The 15,694-nt window shown below is 38.8% G+C and overlaps 1 protein-coding gene across 5 annotated transcripts in view; it reads left to right on the top strand.

The window, feature by feature from the left end:
• Positions 1-15,694, top strand: part of St18 (ST18 C2H2C-type zinc finger transcription factor) — a 133,865-nt gene that overhangs the window by 21,662 nt on the left and 96,509 nt on the right. For all 5 annotated transcript variants that reach the window (XM_085677086.2, XM_085677087.2, XM_048420497.3 and 2 more), the window contains one exon: positions 451-493. The gene's annotated coding sequence lies outside the window, so the exon portion shown is untranslated. The remainder of the gene's footprint in view (positions 1-450; positions 494-15,694) is intronic.

The following is a 15,694-nucleotide window of genomic DNA, read 5'->3' on the forward strand; positions in this document are numbered from 1 at the left end:
TAAGGTCTCAGACACAAACAGTGTTTTCTTTTAATAGTAGACACCTGTTTTCCTTGTTATCGGATAGTTTTTAAAATAATCTCTCTGGATCCTGAATGTGGTACTGCCCTGACTCGTATTCTGTCGCTCGGTTTGCCTATTACTCTAATGCAGTGGTTCTCAACCTTCCTAAGGCTGTACCACTTTAACCCAGTTTCTCATGTTGTGGTGACCCCAAGCATAAAATTATTTTTCTTTGCTACTTCCTAACTGTAATTTTTCAACTGTTATTAATTGTAATGTAACTATTTCTGGACATAGAGGTTTTCAGAGGAGTCACAATCCACAGATTGAGAATCACTGCTCTCAAATAGTGTTTGATGAAGTTAATAAACTGTAGATAATTGATGTTTAATTAACTTTTCTCTTTTCTTCTTTTCATATTTTCTCTGATGATGCGTCCATCTGTAGCAATGGCAACTCTCTGGTTCAAATTCAATAGCTGCTAGGGAAGGTAAGTGGCGCCTAATTAAAACTAAAATTCCCTTCCAAAATGCCTTTCCAATGTCAGTGTCCTTCAGAAATACAAAAGAAGAAACTTGATTTTAGAGAACCAATAAGGATGCTGGAATTTAATAATATCGGTACTAAGATTTGTGCCATCACCTGTGTGCTAATGAGGGGTACGAGTCATAAAAATTAAGGATTCGTGTAGGTGACAAGAGATTGTGGTGCACGGGGTGATTGTCCCCCTCCCAAACATGTGTCTGAAGTTGGTGAATGTGTTACCTTGCAAAGCAGAGGGTATATGAGTCTGTTAACTGTGAGAAGGGAAGAATATCCTGGACAATGGAGGAAGAGCCACCTATCCACGGTTCTTATGGAAAGGACAGTATAATAAGTCAGGGAGTTAACACAGGATAGAGTGAACCAAGCCACTCCTTCCAGATCTGAAGAGGAAGGGGACTTAGTCAAGGAAAATGTCAGCCCTTTGAGGCAGGAGTCATCCAGTGTCATCCAGCCGCTCCATGTTGTCAGGAGTAAGGACCTGAACTCTGTCAAGCCAGCTGAGTGAGAACACACATTGTTCCTTACAGAGCAACCTGACTTTATCTCACACTAATGAGACCATAAGAAGACTCCAAGGCCTCCACAACTCTAAAATAACAATAGGTCTGTTTTTCTAAATCTCCCAAGTTTTTGAATCTCAATGAAATAAAAGAGAAATAATAGAATAAGCCAACCAATAGGTAGGATATATATCTACAGCCAGTAACATAAATCCTAGAAAGACTATACTTTTTCTGAATGGAACAAATTCTTCTTTTTAAATTTTATTTACTTTTATTTTATATACATTGGTATTGTGCCTGCATGTATGTCTGTGGGAGGGTGTCAGATCTTGGAGTTACAGACAGTTGTGAGCTGCCATGTGGGTGCTGGGAATTGAACCTGAGTCCTTTGGAAGAGCAGTCAGTGCTCTTAACCACTAAGTCATCTCTTCAACCCCAAAACAAATTCTTTTTTTTTTTTGAGACAGGGTTTCTCTGTAGTTTTTGGTGCCTGTCCTGGAACTAGCTCTTGTAGACCAGGCTGGCCTCGAACTCACAGAGATCCGCCTGCCTCTGCCTCCCAAGTGCTGGGATTAAAGGCATGCGCCACCACCGCCCGGCCCGAAACAAATTCTTAAGAGACTTAACGTAATAGTCTAAGATTATTTACTATTATTTACTCGGGAATGTAAATGATAATTATTGACACCCAGTGATTATATCTTCCATTTTATAACACTTCTCCCTTCCAAAAATGAAACGTATCATCTGTCTATAAATGTGGTAGCTATTTTACTGAAAAAGAAAAGGAATGCATATTTTATTGACCCCTTCAGTGAGCCTGAGTGAACATGAGGTTGGGTAAGAATAATGGATTATCAGAGAGGGCAGAAGCCAGGTCTCTCTCTACTGCAGAAGTTCAGTTTATACATGAAAGCAGAGGCTGCCATGTGAACTGCTTGCTTGTCACATGTATGACACAGAGGATGGTAATGATCTTACTTGACTGCCCTCTCTGTGTGTGTAAAGTGGTGGTAACATGGAATTCCCATAGGCATGTCATGCTGATGAAGGGACATTGTCGGGTATAGTGCCTATGAAACTCATGTTTCCTGATAAGACTCCAGTAAAGATGAGAGACATTGGTTTGGTAAATTCTATCTCCCTTCATGTATTGCTAGACATCCTTTGTCTTTCTTCCTGGAAATGGTTAGCTCCATATCAAACTCATCAATTTCAAGTTAAATGAAGGTGGCCAATGGTCAGGACTTTCTGGTAAATTGTGAATGAGAAAAAGGAGACTATAAGAACGTGGTTCTTATAGATCTTAAATGGGTTAGCAGCCTTTCTAGGCCAGTCATTTTCCAAAATCTGGCTAACTGTATTTCATTTCAGATTTGGCATTTATTTCTCAAGAAGAACCAATTCAAGGTTATGTAATTTTTCATGTAAATGAAGCAAAAGTCAACATTGGTTAAAAATCAGGAATAGATCTGTCACAATTCACGCCATGTCTTCTTTGCACTGGGGAACTATCTTAACACAGAGGAAGAAAAAAATGCTGGTGATGTGACCTAGAATTCTAATCCCAGGGTGTGTGCATATGAGGTCACCTGGGGTATACAGCAGATGTACCTTATCTCAACCAACAAGCAGACCCTGTTCATTTTCTTCAGCTGCCAGAATAACCAAAATGACTAAACCTACAATATCCCAGATGCTGTGTGCCTGGAATTTATTTAAATCAATTGATAAGCTATAATCTCAAGAATCTGAAAGTAATCATTTTGTGCTTTTTTCAGCTGAACAGTATGGGCTGAGCACATACAGTGCCATAAAACGGTTTCTAGGGGACACAACTCTCCATCCGTGCTCTTACCTGAGCCTAGGCAAAAGCGGAAAGACTTGAGTCAGTAGAGAGCAAGTCAGAACCTACTTATCAGAAGGACAGGCCATCAAAATTCTCTTGGAGTACAGGATTCTGAGGGATGCTGTCTATCATGGATGTGGGTGGATTTTGCAGTTCTCACCCTGAAGGGAGAACTTTCTTGGAAAGTTACATATCAAACCAACAAATTAAAGACATTTAATTCCAGCTAGTTAATTTAGCCACCTACTGTCTTGGACCCTTTCACAACTGCTTAAAACCATACCTTTAATGCATGGTCCAAGCCTGTTTGACCACTGGCATCCTTTCAGCTGGTATTTGAGAACTGTTTCCTACTTTATTCAGGCATTCTCTGAACGTCTCAGGAATCACAATAATCTGAAGATTGTCTAGGCCCCCCTTGTGTCCACTAATTCCTCTGTGCCCTCGATCTCAGGACTTTCAGTATTATATTGGAAGCCGTGACTTGCCTGATTGTACTGTTGAGTGAAAGAATTGAGCCTTAAATACTTTTTATACCCATTATTTCCCTTGGAACAACATGTATATTGTTGTTCACTAACTGTATATTGAACCATTAATAGTATATTTTAGAAGAAAACAATCTATATTAAAGAGTTCTGTTTATAATGAGAAGACTAAAGATTATTTTTCCAAAATCCATTAGCTCATTGGCTTCAACAGCTGAGAGGCATGTTATTTTCTTTTCAAACTTCAGTAGATTCTCGCATTTCATTTTCACTATCAGATAATGAAGACAAATGGCTATAGTTTTTTTCTTAATTCATATTTAAAGAATATTGTGAAGATGTTAATGAGAACCAAACAGTTAGTATTGAGAAAAGTAGCAGCCTTGTTGAACTATTCTAAAGAACCTCTTGAAAGTGGTAAGGAAAGTGGAAAATGTCCAACAATATCAAAAATATTGTGTGACCATCTATATAATAAAATAGCTTAAAGAGATAAAATTTCCTTTGCATAATGAAAAGCCTTGTTTTTTAATCAACAAGTGCTCTTTGAACTCCAATGAAAGTGTTTTGACATTATAAGGATGTTTAGTATAGATTTACTCAAAATAGCACATTTAGTTGTAACATAAGCTTTGAAGTTAAGTGGTTAGTGTAATAAAACATGGTTTCCATAGTTACCAGAGGAGAACAGAGAATAACTTTTATTTCTTTGGAAGCCAGGAAGGGACTTTAGAGAAAAGAATATGCAAACAGATCCAGGCAGGTTCATTATTCCTGGCTTCACTTCTGATTGGGTTTTTAAATGAAGAAACTCGTTATTCTAAGAAATTAGAGTGTTTCCACTAAAATCTAAGATGGCACATTAAGAAGTATCAATCTTCCTGTTCTCTGGGCATTTCAAAGTGAATTCTGAGTCAGAATTGAGCTGAGCAGACAGCTCTGTCAGATACATGTTTGTGCACGGTGCTTTGTGGATATGCCACGTTGTAAACAAGTTGGTTAAAAACTGCCTGCTGAACATAACTCATTGCTCATGGAAGACCAACGGCCACAGGCAACTTTGTTATTCACTATCAGATGTCTTTTGTTGGAAAGCCTTGAGATCCATAATGGGGAAGATGTCTTCAGTGATAGCCTCGTTGTTTTTTCTGTTAGAGTTTAGTTGTGTTCTTTCTGCGTGTTGACAGAGGCCACTGTCGCACTGTCCTCTGCTGCATCTAACTCAAGGAGTTTTGCACAGTTGCCCCTTGAGACCCAGAATGGCATGGTTCCTCGACTTCACCTTCAGCTTATCAGTCTTTAAGGCAGCTGTGATTAACAGGACTTTTGCAAAGTTTCTATGTAGTTACAAGGACAGTTTCAATCTTCTGTCATTTTTTTGCATTAGCTATGATTATGCTTTTACCACAAAAATGCATTTGTTTTAAAGGTAACAATACAGACTGGGAGAATAGCTTATGTTTCATCTATATTTATCAGCATTCACTGTACATTTGTGTCTTCATTACCAGGAAATATTAAGGGACATTGTGCCATCTATTCCTGTTTACAGTTTATTATGCAGAGATAGGAAACACTTAGCATGTAAAATGAATGTAGAAATTATTCCTGGATAGAAACACGGACATTTCCCACTCGTTGGCTCTTTCTCCTCCATCACCGGATCAGAGTGTAATTGTCAGTAATCAGGCCTGCTTGCTGCTGATAAAACCACTCTGAATGCTAGCAGCCTTCTTTGTGTGATGACTCAATTATTCCAGAAGTGCCTCATCAAATCTGCCCCATCAGCTGGGCTAATAAATAAGGAGAAGAAACTGGCCCCCCAAAGCAAATTATAAATCCATTTGCATTAACCATTTCGCTGGTCCATGATCTAGGCAGAAATAAGCATGGCAGATTGTGTTAAGCTTATTTGAATATGTTTATAATGTTTACAGCATGCAACTTTTTTTCCCACAAGGTGTTGGAATTATCAGTCATGAATGGCATCTAAATGCAGTTATGTTAATTACCACATGGCTTTAAGTATCTTTGAGGGCTATTTTGTTGCTTAAATCAGGTAAAAGTTAAATCATTTTGAGGGAGAAATAGAGGTCTTACATAAGATATTGAAATTACTTCAGACTTTAAGGGATTGAAAGAACAAATATCAATATGAAAAAGCATACTTGTGCAAATGTAATTGACTTGTCTGTATGACAGTGGAAGCCACCATTGTTTCTGTCCTCTGTATGACTTCAGCTTCTAAGCAAAAATGACTTGTTCTGAAAGCAAATCAAAGTTGCTAATAGAATTTCTTGCACTTAAGATTTCTTAAAATCTTTGTAGGACAAAGATTCAAAACCTGGACAAATTACTGAAAATTCAACTAAATCCCTCAGTGGTAATTAGTACCACTAATTAATTGATAGGTCTTACTTCGTTCTTTTTAAATGCCTAGCTGTATTGAAGTTTAGTCCGTATTTGAACTTTAGTGATAAGTCAAGGAGGCATAAAATATTAAAAGTGCATGATGAAAGGTAATTTGATAAATATTGTAAAATAATTCATCTTATCAAATATCCAATGATTGATAATTGGTAACATCTTTCTGAATCCTAAATGATTCTCCTGCCTCACTGTGCAGTAGGACCTGTTTTCCCTGTGGACTATGCCAGCCTTACAGAACCTCCTGTCCCACTCCTGCTGTGCTCGCATACCTGACTGTGGTCTGGTTGTGGAAAAAGATTATGGACAACAAGAAGCACTTTTATTTGCCTAAAAGACTTAAATGAAACTCATACTTGCTTTGACTTGGTCTAGAAAACAAGCATATTCTCTATTCTCCAACCTGGAGAGCTTCAGCAGAAGAAATTTCTTTTCAACAACATAAACATTACGTGACAACAGAATCACAAAAATTTGATGCATCATTTCCTAAATAGAGAATTGTGTGCTCTAATGGACAATGGTTTATTGAGACTAGGATTCCAAACAACCAAACCAAAACAAATAAATCAAAAAACCCTCAAAAGATATAAATAGAATTAAATGTCAACAGGAATTAGAAGAAATAAAATAACAACTGGAAACTGAGAGAATTGCATTGTGCTTGCAAAAAGTCATCAATATTATATATACATATAAACTAATATGTATATAAGTATAGTGGTATGGGATATTAAACATGTAAGCACTCACATGCATATGATATAATAGTATATTATTTCACAAAATTTGACTGTAACTTAAATCATTATTCTCATCAATGTAAAATAAGTCTTAAAGTTTGGCACTGCAAAGAATTTGTATTATTTTCCCCCAACATAGACAAATCAAAGATAAACCCTTTCTTTCATTTAGACAGTGAAACTGTTAAAAGTCAGAGCAGTGCATGAGACAGTAAAAGTGTTAGAAATTGAAGCAGGACCTCGAGAAGTAGTGATCCATGAGAAAAGATGCTGGTGTTATGTGAACTTGGTAAAGAAATAAATCTGAGTGGTCTTCGGAGACTCTGCAGGCTTCTGAGAGGACTGCAGAATCCTACAAGAATATTGGCAGTGACAGTGAGCTCCTGTTAGTTACATGGAATTGAGGGTGGTGAGGAGATCATGTTAAAACATATTGATGGCGGTAGTGAATTAATGTTAGAACACATTGATGGTGGTACTGAGGTCATGTTAGACCTCAGTGATGGTGGTGGTGATGTCATGTTGTTAGCACACATTGATGTAGTGGTGAGGTCCTGTTAGAACACATTGATGGTGGTGAGGTCATGTTAGACTACAATGATGGTGGTAGTGATGTCATGTTAGAACCCATTGATGTTGGTTGTGATGTCATGTTAGTTATAACACATTGATGATGGTGTTGAGGTCATGCTAGACCACAGTGATGGTCGTGGTGACATCATGTTAGAACCCATTGATGGTGGTGGTGAGGTCATATTAGTTAGACCACATTGGCTAATGGTGGTGAGTTCTGGTTAGACCAGAAGTTGTGCATCGTGCACATATTGATTGACAAATTTGTTTGCTCCTTCACCAAACTTTTCACCTTACATTTAGTCTTGAAGACTTAATAAATATTGTTTCATTTAGAACTATATGTAAACCTACAGTTCTCCATTTGGGGGTCACAGTTGACATATTGATCAATTCACTTAGTCCATTCATCCACAAGAACAAAACACTACCTCAAATAATGCAGGTTTCTTTGAAATACCATGCCAAATTCATCATACTGCATCATAGATCTGAACAGAACTGTCTTTTTCAGAAGCAGGTACTCATCCATGAGGCAGTTATTAAGGGCTGACATCCTCTAATTCTTTTTAGAAAAAGAAGTCAGCAAATGGAGTACTTGGTGATGATTTCAGGAGCCGAGACATCTGAGCATATGAACCATTAATTAGAAAATGATGTGCAGCCCATTGGTCTGCCACACCTTTATTGCCAAGTGGTTTCACCTTGTAAGGCTGTTGTTTCAGGAAAGTGGGGGCTACCTTGAGAGTGAGTGCATGCCTGCAGGCAGAACTAGAATGGCTGGGAGTCCTTGGTGCTTGGTAAAGAACCCAGGCCTGAGGGGAACTCTTTTTTGTTGTTGTTTTTGTTGTTTTGTTCTTGTTTTTTGTTTTGAGAGAGAGAGATTCTCTGTGTAACAGTCCTGGCTGTCCTGGAACTCATTTGGTAGTCCACGCTGACCTCAGACTCACTGAGATCTGCCTGCCTCTGCCTTCCAAATGCTGGAATTAACAGTATGTACCATCATTCCCCATGGGCTATTATACATTTAAGTTGGAAAAAAGGTGGGTTTTTTTTAAGAACACACAGAACAACTAAATAATGGCAAAGGATGATTGTTAAAACCTAAAAAAAAATAACATTTAATAAAAATGGGGTTTTGAATGTGTCTCCTTGTTGTGGTGCACATGTAGGAACACAGGTTGCAGTGGGAGGTTCCTGTTTGATTATGACGGGCTTCCAAAGAGGAGCTGGGTGGACCTGGAGCCACAGACTCCCAGTGTAGCATCCTAAGAGCCCTGCTTCCCATTCGTCTTTCCCTGTGCTTCCACGTCCTGGGCTTCTGCATGCCAAATCATATTCCTAAACTTATCTTTCCTCCGCACCCTCTGCACACTTCTCAAGCAGATCTCAGCTGTGCTGCCTCCATTCCCGTCTCCAGGGAGGGAAGTCACAGCAGATGGGGTTAGGGCAGAGGGCTGACGCATCTGACAGCAAACGCCGAGGCTGCTGAGTAGAAGCTGTGAGCATCAGGAAGCTCCTTCTCCCAGGAGACCCAACTAACCACTGAAGAAAGTTGAAAATGAGCCCTTTGAGAAACGCTATTAAAAGTAGTAAAAAATTGCAATTGTGCAGATGACGTGCTGCTGTGTGCTTATTCTGATGCTAATGAGTTTGACATTAGGGAACTCGGAGGCTTTACAGCTACTCCCTTATGTGATTCAGTTCTTTATTGGCAATCTTTGAGAAAATAAATGGAAAATGTATTGCTAATAAATACATAACACGATAGGGCATTAGACAGAAAGCCATTACTTTGAGGATTTAGAAAGAGCTTTGTTCACCAGTGTGACTGCTTCCAGGATCTTTTGTTTTAGGTTGGTGTGTGGCAAACAAAGGGAACTAGGCAGGTGGAAAGCTTCAGAACTCTTTCTGAACCAAGAGTGCAGCAGAATGAGCCAAAAACCTTTTTTTATAAGAAAATTTTTTTAAGTTGTGCCCAAATACAAAGTAAGAATTCTCAAGCCGCAGTGCTCCTCTTCCATTCTTCCACATGGGCAGTAGTCTGTCCTATGTGGGAATTTGCTCCCTGATCCTCCTACACAGCCACAGTTGCTGACTTGAGTAGAAAAAGCTTCTGATCCATGCCTGGTCGAAGGCTGCAAGGAGCAGGCACCTGTGACTCTGAGGCCGCTGCTTCAGTGCACTGTCCAAGGTGAAAGGCCAGTCGCAGAAGTCCCCTGCAAGGAAGGTGGGAAGCTTCTGTCTTAAAACGTCAGACCTGCCAGCGGTAAACTTTTAACCATGGGCACATGCACGTGGCGTTAGTAGAGCAGGGACCTCTCTAGGATGCAGAGTGCATTACACTGGTTTTCGGGATTAGGTTATTGTTGTTTGTTTTCATCCTGGAATCTAGTAGAGGTGATGCAGTCTTGTGCACGGTGACTCAACAGTAAAGTAAACCAAAAGCAAGTTGTTTCCAAGTTGAAAGGAAGTAACAACACTGGCCCTGGGATTAACAGCATCTTTACTGGCCTCTTTCAGAGCAACTCTGAGTAACAGCGAGTTCATTCTGTCTTTTGCAGCTTCATCACTAGAGTTCATTGCAAACTGTGACCTAAGTTTTTCTTTTGATGGCCAAGATTAATAATAATAATAATAATAATAACAACAACACCAACAATAATAATAGTAATAATAGGACTGGAGATATAACACAGTAGTAACGTGCACATCTACCATGCATAAGTTCCTTGCTTTAATACTTAATGCCACAAAACAATCAGAAAATTATTAATAACAATACAATTTGTAGTATAACAATTTCATTGCGACCCACCAAATTACAGGCAAAGGATGCCAACATGTTGTTCACTGAAGTTCATTTAAATAAGCATTTTTCTTGTCCAGCCTGATATGCTTTCTTTTTTTTTTTAACTTTTTTCTTTCCACTAGGATGAATTCCAAGATTTTCCACTAAATTGAACAAAAATATTGCCATACAGGTTACCTGAAGAAAGAGTGGTGTGCTCTCATTTTTATTATTAAAAATAAAATATATTGAAAGAAAAACAACTTAAAGAATTTATATAAAGACTGTCCTGTCAGCAGTGGTCATCCATGTGGATTTGTCTTGAAATTTATTGTTGCTTCTGAGTTTCAATTGCGACTGCTTCAGTGCACAGCGAGCTCCCTGTTTTAAACTGCTAAGCAGCTGACATCCTCAGAGGCCACAAAGCTTTACACTTCTAGTTGTTTGTGTCTGCCCTTACAGAAAGGTTCATGGTTAAAACAGATTTAAGAATTTAATATGAGTTCATTTGTATTAGAGATTAGTTAGCTTAAAGATATTTTAAAAACATGTTCTTAAAAGTATTTCAAGTGACTTCCAGGGATAGTTTCAATAAACACTAAAAAGTGAAGATTTGATTGTCCTTGGCAGAAAAGTCTATTTGTAATAATAAATGTCTTCCGAAGTAATTATTTTCTAAAATTTGTATATTTTGCAGCAGATATATCTCAAACTATGAAGAAGAAAAGCTGCCGAAGGCCTTTTATGTATTGCCTGCCTTATGTTATGTTTAAATGGGGCATATTTTTAAAATACACAAAACGCCGAAAGCCTAAACCTGGCAATGCCCTTGCCCCTCTTCCCCTGTCACAAAACTGTGCCTCTGAGGCCACGGCATAGCAGCTAATAGAAATCTTCGGCATACGTCCGTTACCTTTGGGAATAATAGAACTATTTGGCAGAAAGATGTAGACATATGGCTTTGGTTTGCATTCAGCGTTGCCCGTTGTATAAAGTTTCTGGAGAGACTCTACAACAGTGGCAGGGACTGGGGATTGGAAAGACAAGGTAAATAAAGTCTCCGCTATAACATTTCTTGAGCTTCTCTCAGGTCGAGGCTATTTCCTCTTGCTGATGTTACATTTCTCAGGGAGCCTAGAAAGTTCTCTTTGGAAACTCATTCACCTCTGAGTAATGTGCGTAAGTGTGGTCCGTGGGTAGAGCTGTTGCCTAGAGAACTCGATCGATAGCAGTGTGAATCTCCTTCCTCCTTCAGGTTTGCTGTTTGCCAGGGGATTAAGAAGGGCTAAAGGAGACAAGAAGAATCATAAATCTGAACTGGACATGCCACTCAATCCCTCAGCCTTCTATACAGAATCAAAAACCACATAGAAATAGGCATGCAGATTGGAGAACTAGAACCGAGAACAGGGTGCCTTCAATAAGTGAGAATTAGAAAATGCTTGTAAATATGTCACCGTGGAGGATATAGGAAATCATTTTGCTAAAGTTTACATTTTTGAAAAGGTTGACATTGAATATTCTTCTATTCTTCCTAAGTAATCAATAACTATATTAAAAGCTAGACAAATAGGAGGGTAAGGATGGAAAAATCAAATATTGTAGGTCAGCGTTTCTCACACATCAGCATCCTTCTCTACTTGCTATCACTGCCCAGTTTCTCCTTACATAAAGGGGACACCTCGGCCACTGCTTTGGACTGATCCACAGCTTTGTTTAGAAGACGCCAACATTGAAAGAAAGGACACCTAATATCGGCCTCTTTGTCCTCCCGCTGGACAAACTTCTTTCCGGTAGACTGGCATCCTCTAGTTTTCACTTTTCTTGACTTTCAGGCCTTTTCTAGTTTCTTAGATTTCTCTTCACCATTTTTGTAAATTTTACTTCTGGTAAGGAACTATCCATGAGGGATATACAAGATCTCAGGGTGAGAATTCCAGGACCTTCCAGTACAGCAACTAGACAGCCTCCTCATTCTGCCATGAATTTCTCAGGGTCCAAAGGACATTTCATGAGCTGGGAATAGAAATCATAAGAAAGGCACTTGCTTAGCAGATGCAAGGTCCTGAGTTCAGTCCTTACCACCATCATAAATAATTATATCAGAGAGAGTATCTCACAAGAATAATGTAATATAATTACATAATGTAGTTTAATAAAATATTGCTATTTCAAACATGCCAGGAAAGGAACACAATGAACCCTGCTTAAGAAATGAAAAGAAATCAAAACATGGCTTGATTGATAAAAGATCTTTTTGCCCAAGTGTGAGGACCTGAGTTCAATTCCCAGTATCTGTGTGAAAAATCAGACATAGTGGTGTGTACTTGTAAATCCAATACTGGACAGATGAAGACAGGAAGGTTCTTGGAATTCTTTAGTCTGCCCATCTGTCTGAATCTGCGTGCCCCAGATCACTGTCTCAAAAAATAAAATGGCTAGTTACTGAAGAATGACACCCAAGGTTGACCCTGTCCTTCACATGCACATGCGTGCACGCACAGCCATATACCCAAGTACCCTCCTCCACATACAATGACTTCTCTCCCATAAACAAAGCACACAAAGAAAAATAAAAACTTTAAAAGAAGGGAAATGATTGGATATATTGGAAGAATTTCTCAAATTAAAAGCCCCATTTGAGGAAGATATCAATACAATATTAGCTGTGTATGAGTTTTCAGAAATTGCCGCAAAACAGAATTATTACCATGACTTTCCCGTGTGTTTTGAACCCGCCCTTCTCCTAAGAACCAGACTCTATGAATCTGCCCTACTGTTATTGCGTAGATCTTTGTTGAAGAAAAGGCAAAATACAAGTGAGTTTGCGTTTGTGAATTCTGTATGGTGTTCCTTGAACCCTGCCGCTAAGAAGACACTCAAACCCAAAGTAGGTTTCAGATCTCTGCACTGCAGTGTTGAGGTAGCAACCTGCTTTTTGCCCTTGATGTAATAAGTGCTGGTTAGAAAAGATTGTCAGGTAACAATAGCTAGGAACTCGTTCATACATCTCTATGTAGGTGTGTGAGTAAAGATGCCAAATAACATCTTCCAACTATGATCTCATTTTGTGCTTATTTTTCCTCTTCATTGTGTATCTGTTGTTCCTACTCCCGATTCTTATATATCCTCTGCAGTTTATTGATTTTCTTCATCTTATTAATTTTTTCCCAGCTTGCAGTTTGTTCTTACTTTTGCTTGACTACTACATCAGAAAGCCTTTTGCAAAAAGCCTCCCATGTTGCTGCATTATAAGCTAGATTTTGAACAGGAACTACCTTTCTATTTCTGCTGTAACACTGTACGTGTTACATGTGAGCTATATGTTACACTAAACTCTTCCCAGTTTGTTTGTTGAGACAGGCTCTCATGGTATAGATATGCTGACCTGGAACTTGCTATGGAATCCTGGCTAACTAGCCTCAAACTCACAAGATCTGCCGGTTTCTACTTCTCATGTGCTGGAATTAAAGGTGTGTGCCACCATGTCTAGCAAATTTATCTTAATGTAGTTTCATATCAAGAAAAATAGCAATGGTAAATTAGAATTTTTTGTAGGCATCTCAGAAATATCTGCATTTTTCTGCAAAAAATAATGAAGTGGGCTATGAGAAAGCTGCATAAAATCCATAAGACAGGTTTTTATAATCAATTCCTGTTTTGAATTTTTTACATAAGTTTTACAATTTAATTAAAATTGGTTCAGTAACATGTTGGTGCCTAACCAGAAAAATAACCAAATATCACTTTCTAGTATGGGGAAAACAGTTTCTAAGAATTGTCATTTTCAAGATTGCATTATATGTTATTTAGATCATTTTTCCTGACTCATGTAACAATCGGACGCCTACTTTGTAATTTGAGAGGAACTGGACAGGATGGTAACCTCTTCTTCACCCCAAGTTTTCAAACTTGCGCAGCACAGTGGTCTCTGCACCTTGAATTATGTGACTGGAGCAAGACAGCTGCCCTAGTAAGAGGTTTGACTCTAGAAAAACCACCACGTTCTTTGCAGTTTATCAAGGCCCCGGGAAGTAACACAAATGAAAAACATTTAGAAGTTCCTGCTCCCAGTTATAAAGTGCTAGAGAGTAAAGACCTGATGTCTCTCTCTCTCTCTCTCTCTCTCTCTCTCTCTCTCTCTCTCTCTCTCTCTCTCTGTGTGTGTGTGTGTGTGTGTGTTTGTGTGTTTTCACAGTGCTTTGGGCTGCTGAGCTCTGCCATGGTCCAATAAGATATGGTTTTGAATTAGAATGGAAGAGAAGAGAAAGACATCTCACAGATGTTAAAATTCTCCACCAAAAAGAGATGTTGATGTATTTTCGGTTTCTGATATTGTTACTCCCCACATGACAGACACTGAACTTACCACAGCTGTTGAGGGTGAAGGAGATAAGGACCATGAGATAGACCACCTATAAATTTATAGCCTTGTTCCATTGCATATCTTTCATTAGGCCCAAAAGTTCAACTTCAAAACTTACTAACACTCTCAGCAGATATATGTTGCACCAAATAGGAAGGAAGGAAGAAGGAAAAGAGGGAGAGAAGATAGCTCAGCAAAATAATTATGAGATGAGATTTTAAGAGCAGTCAAGGAGTGTTTATGCATTACCCCCAGTGACTATGGTGAAGAGGTGGCCACATAAGGTGGTCACAAAGCCCGGATCCATGACTGACTTCTCAAAGTTCCTAAAAAGAATACTGCATATTAGTTGGTTTCTGAAAGTTTTCTGTATGCCTTCTGGAACTCTTGGCAGTCTGTCTTCCAGTTTTGGTAGAGAAACTCATGGAGTTTAACCATCTTCGTGTTGGGGGCATTTTTAAGTGTCTGGGGAAGGTTAATAGCACCTGTGTTGCTGAATAATAGACTTGCTTTATGTGAATTCCTGCCCATGGGAATAGCTTCCTCGGAAATATGTGATGTGTTTCATCATTTTAACCCTCACATGCTACTGATCTCCCTTAATCTAGTTATTTGTGTAGCACACGGAGCTACGTTTGCATGAGCCGAGCCACTTTATATGCAGCAGAGATCCTCCAGGGAGGAGGGGGACTTCACAGCGCAGTACTTGCCATCCTGAGTAAACCAAGCCCTTTTAATCCTAGGCATCTGCCATAAACTCATATGGTTTCAAGAGAAAGAAAATCAACAGGAAAAAAACCACCTCTGTTTTATTGTTGTTTTCTCTTATTGTGTACTTTTAAAATATTTATAACAATGAACCATTTTATTTAGACTAAAGCGGCTGCTGTTCAGTCAAAGCTGTGAACACTTTTTGTTTGCTAATTTAAAAAGCAGTTCAACGATTGGTTTATTATTATGAAGCAATGACAAAAGAGTTCTGGTGGGTTTAATAGTTTTAGCTTACGAGAGCTGTTGTTAATTTCATCTGTAGTGTTGCAGGTGAAAAAATGCACAATGGATAAATAGTCTATATTGGTTTAACTGAACATAATATATAGTGTGTTCTCGAGTTGTTTGTCTCAATAGACTATAGTAATCAAAAGTAATGAACCTATTATGTGCAGGACCTTGGAGAGCGTCAAATGGCAGTAAAAGTGTGGCACATAAAAGGTTTATTAAAGGAAATTAAAGTCCATCATTGCCACACCTGCTCCCCTATTATAAGTCCATGGCAGGTCAGTGCCTTCAATCACAACCTAGCCTCTGAGAGTGGAGCCTAGCTCCCATTACTATGGCATTCACATTGCCACGGCTCATGTCAGGCTTTAAGGACTGGAGCCACAGAGCATTTCTGGTGCCTGTC

The sequence above is a fragment of the Myodes glareolus genome, chromosome 16 (assembly GCF_982192425.1).
Source record: "Myodes glareolus chromosome 16, mMyoGla1.1, whole genome shotgun sequence".
NCBI lineage: Eukaryota > Metazoa > Chordata > Mammalia > Rodentia > Cricetidae > Myodes > Myodes glareolus.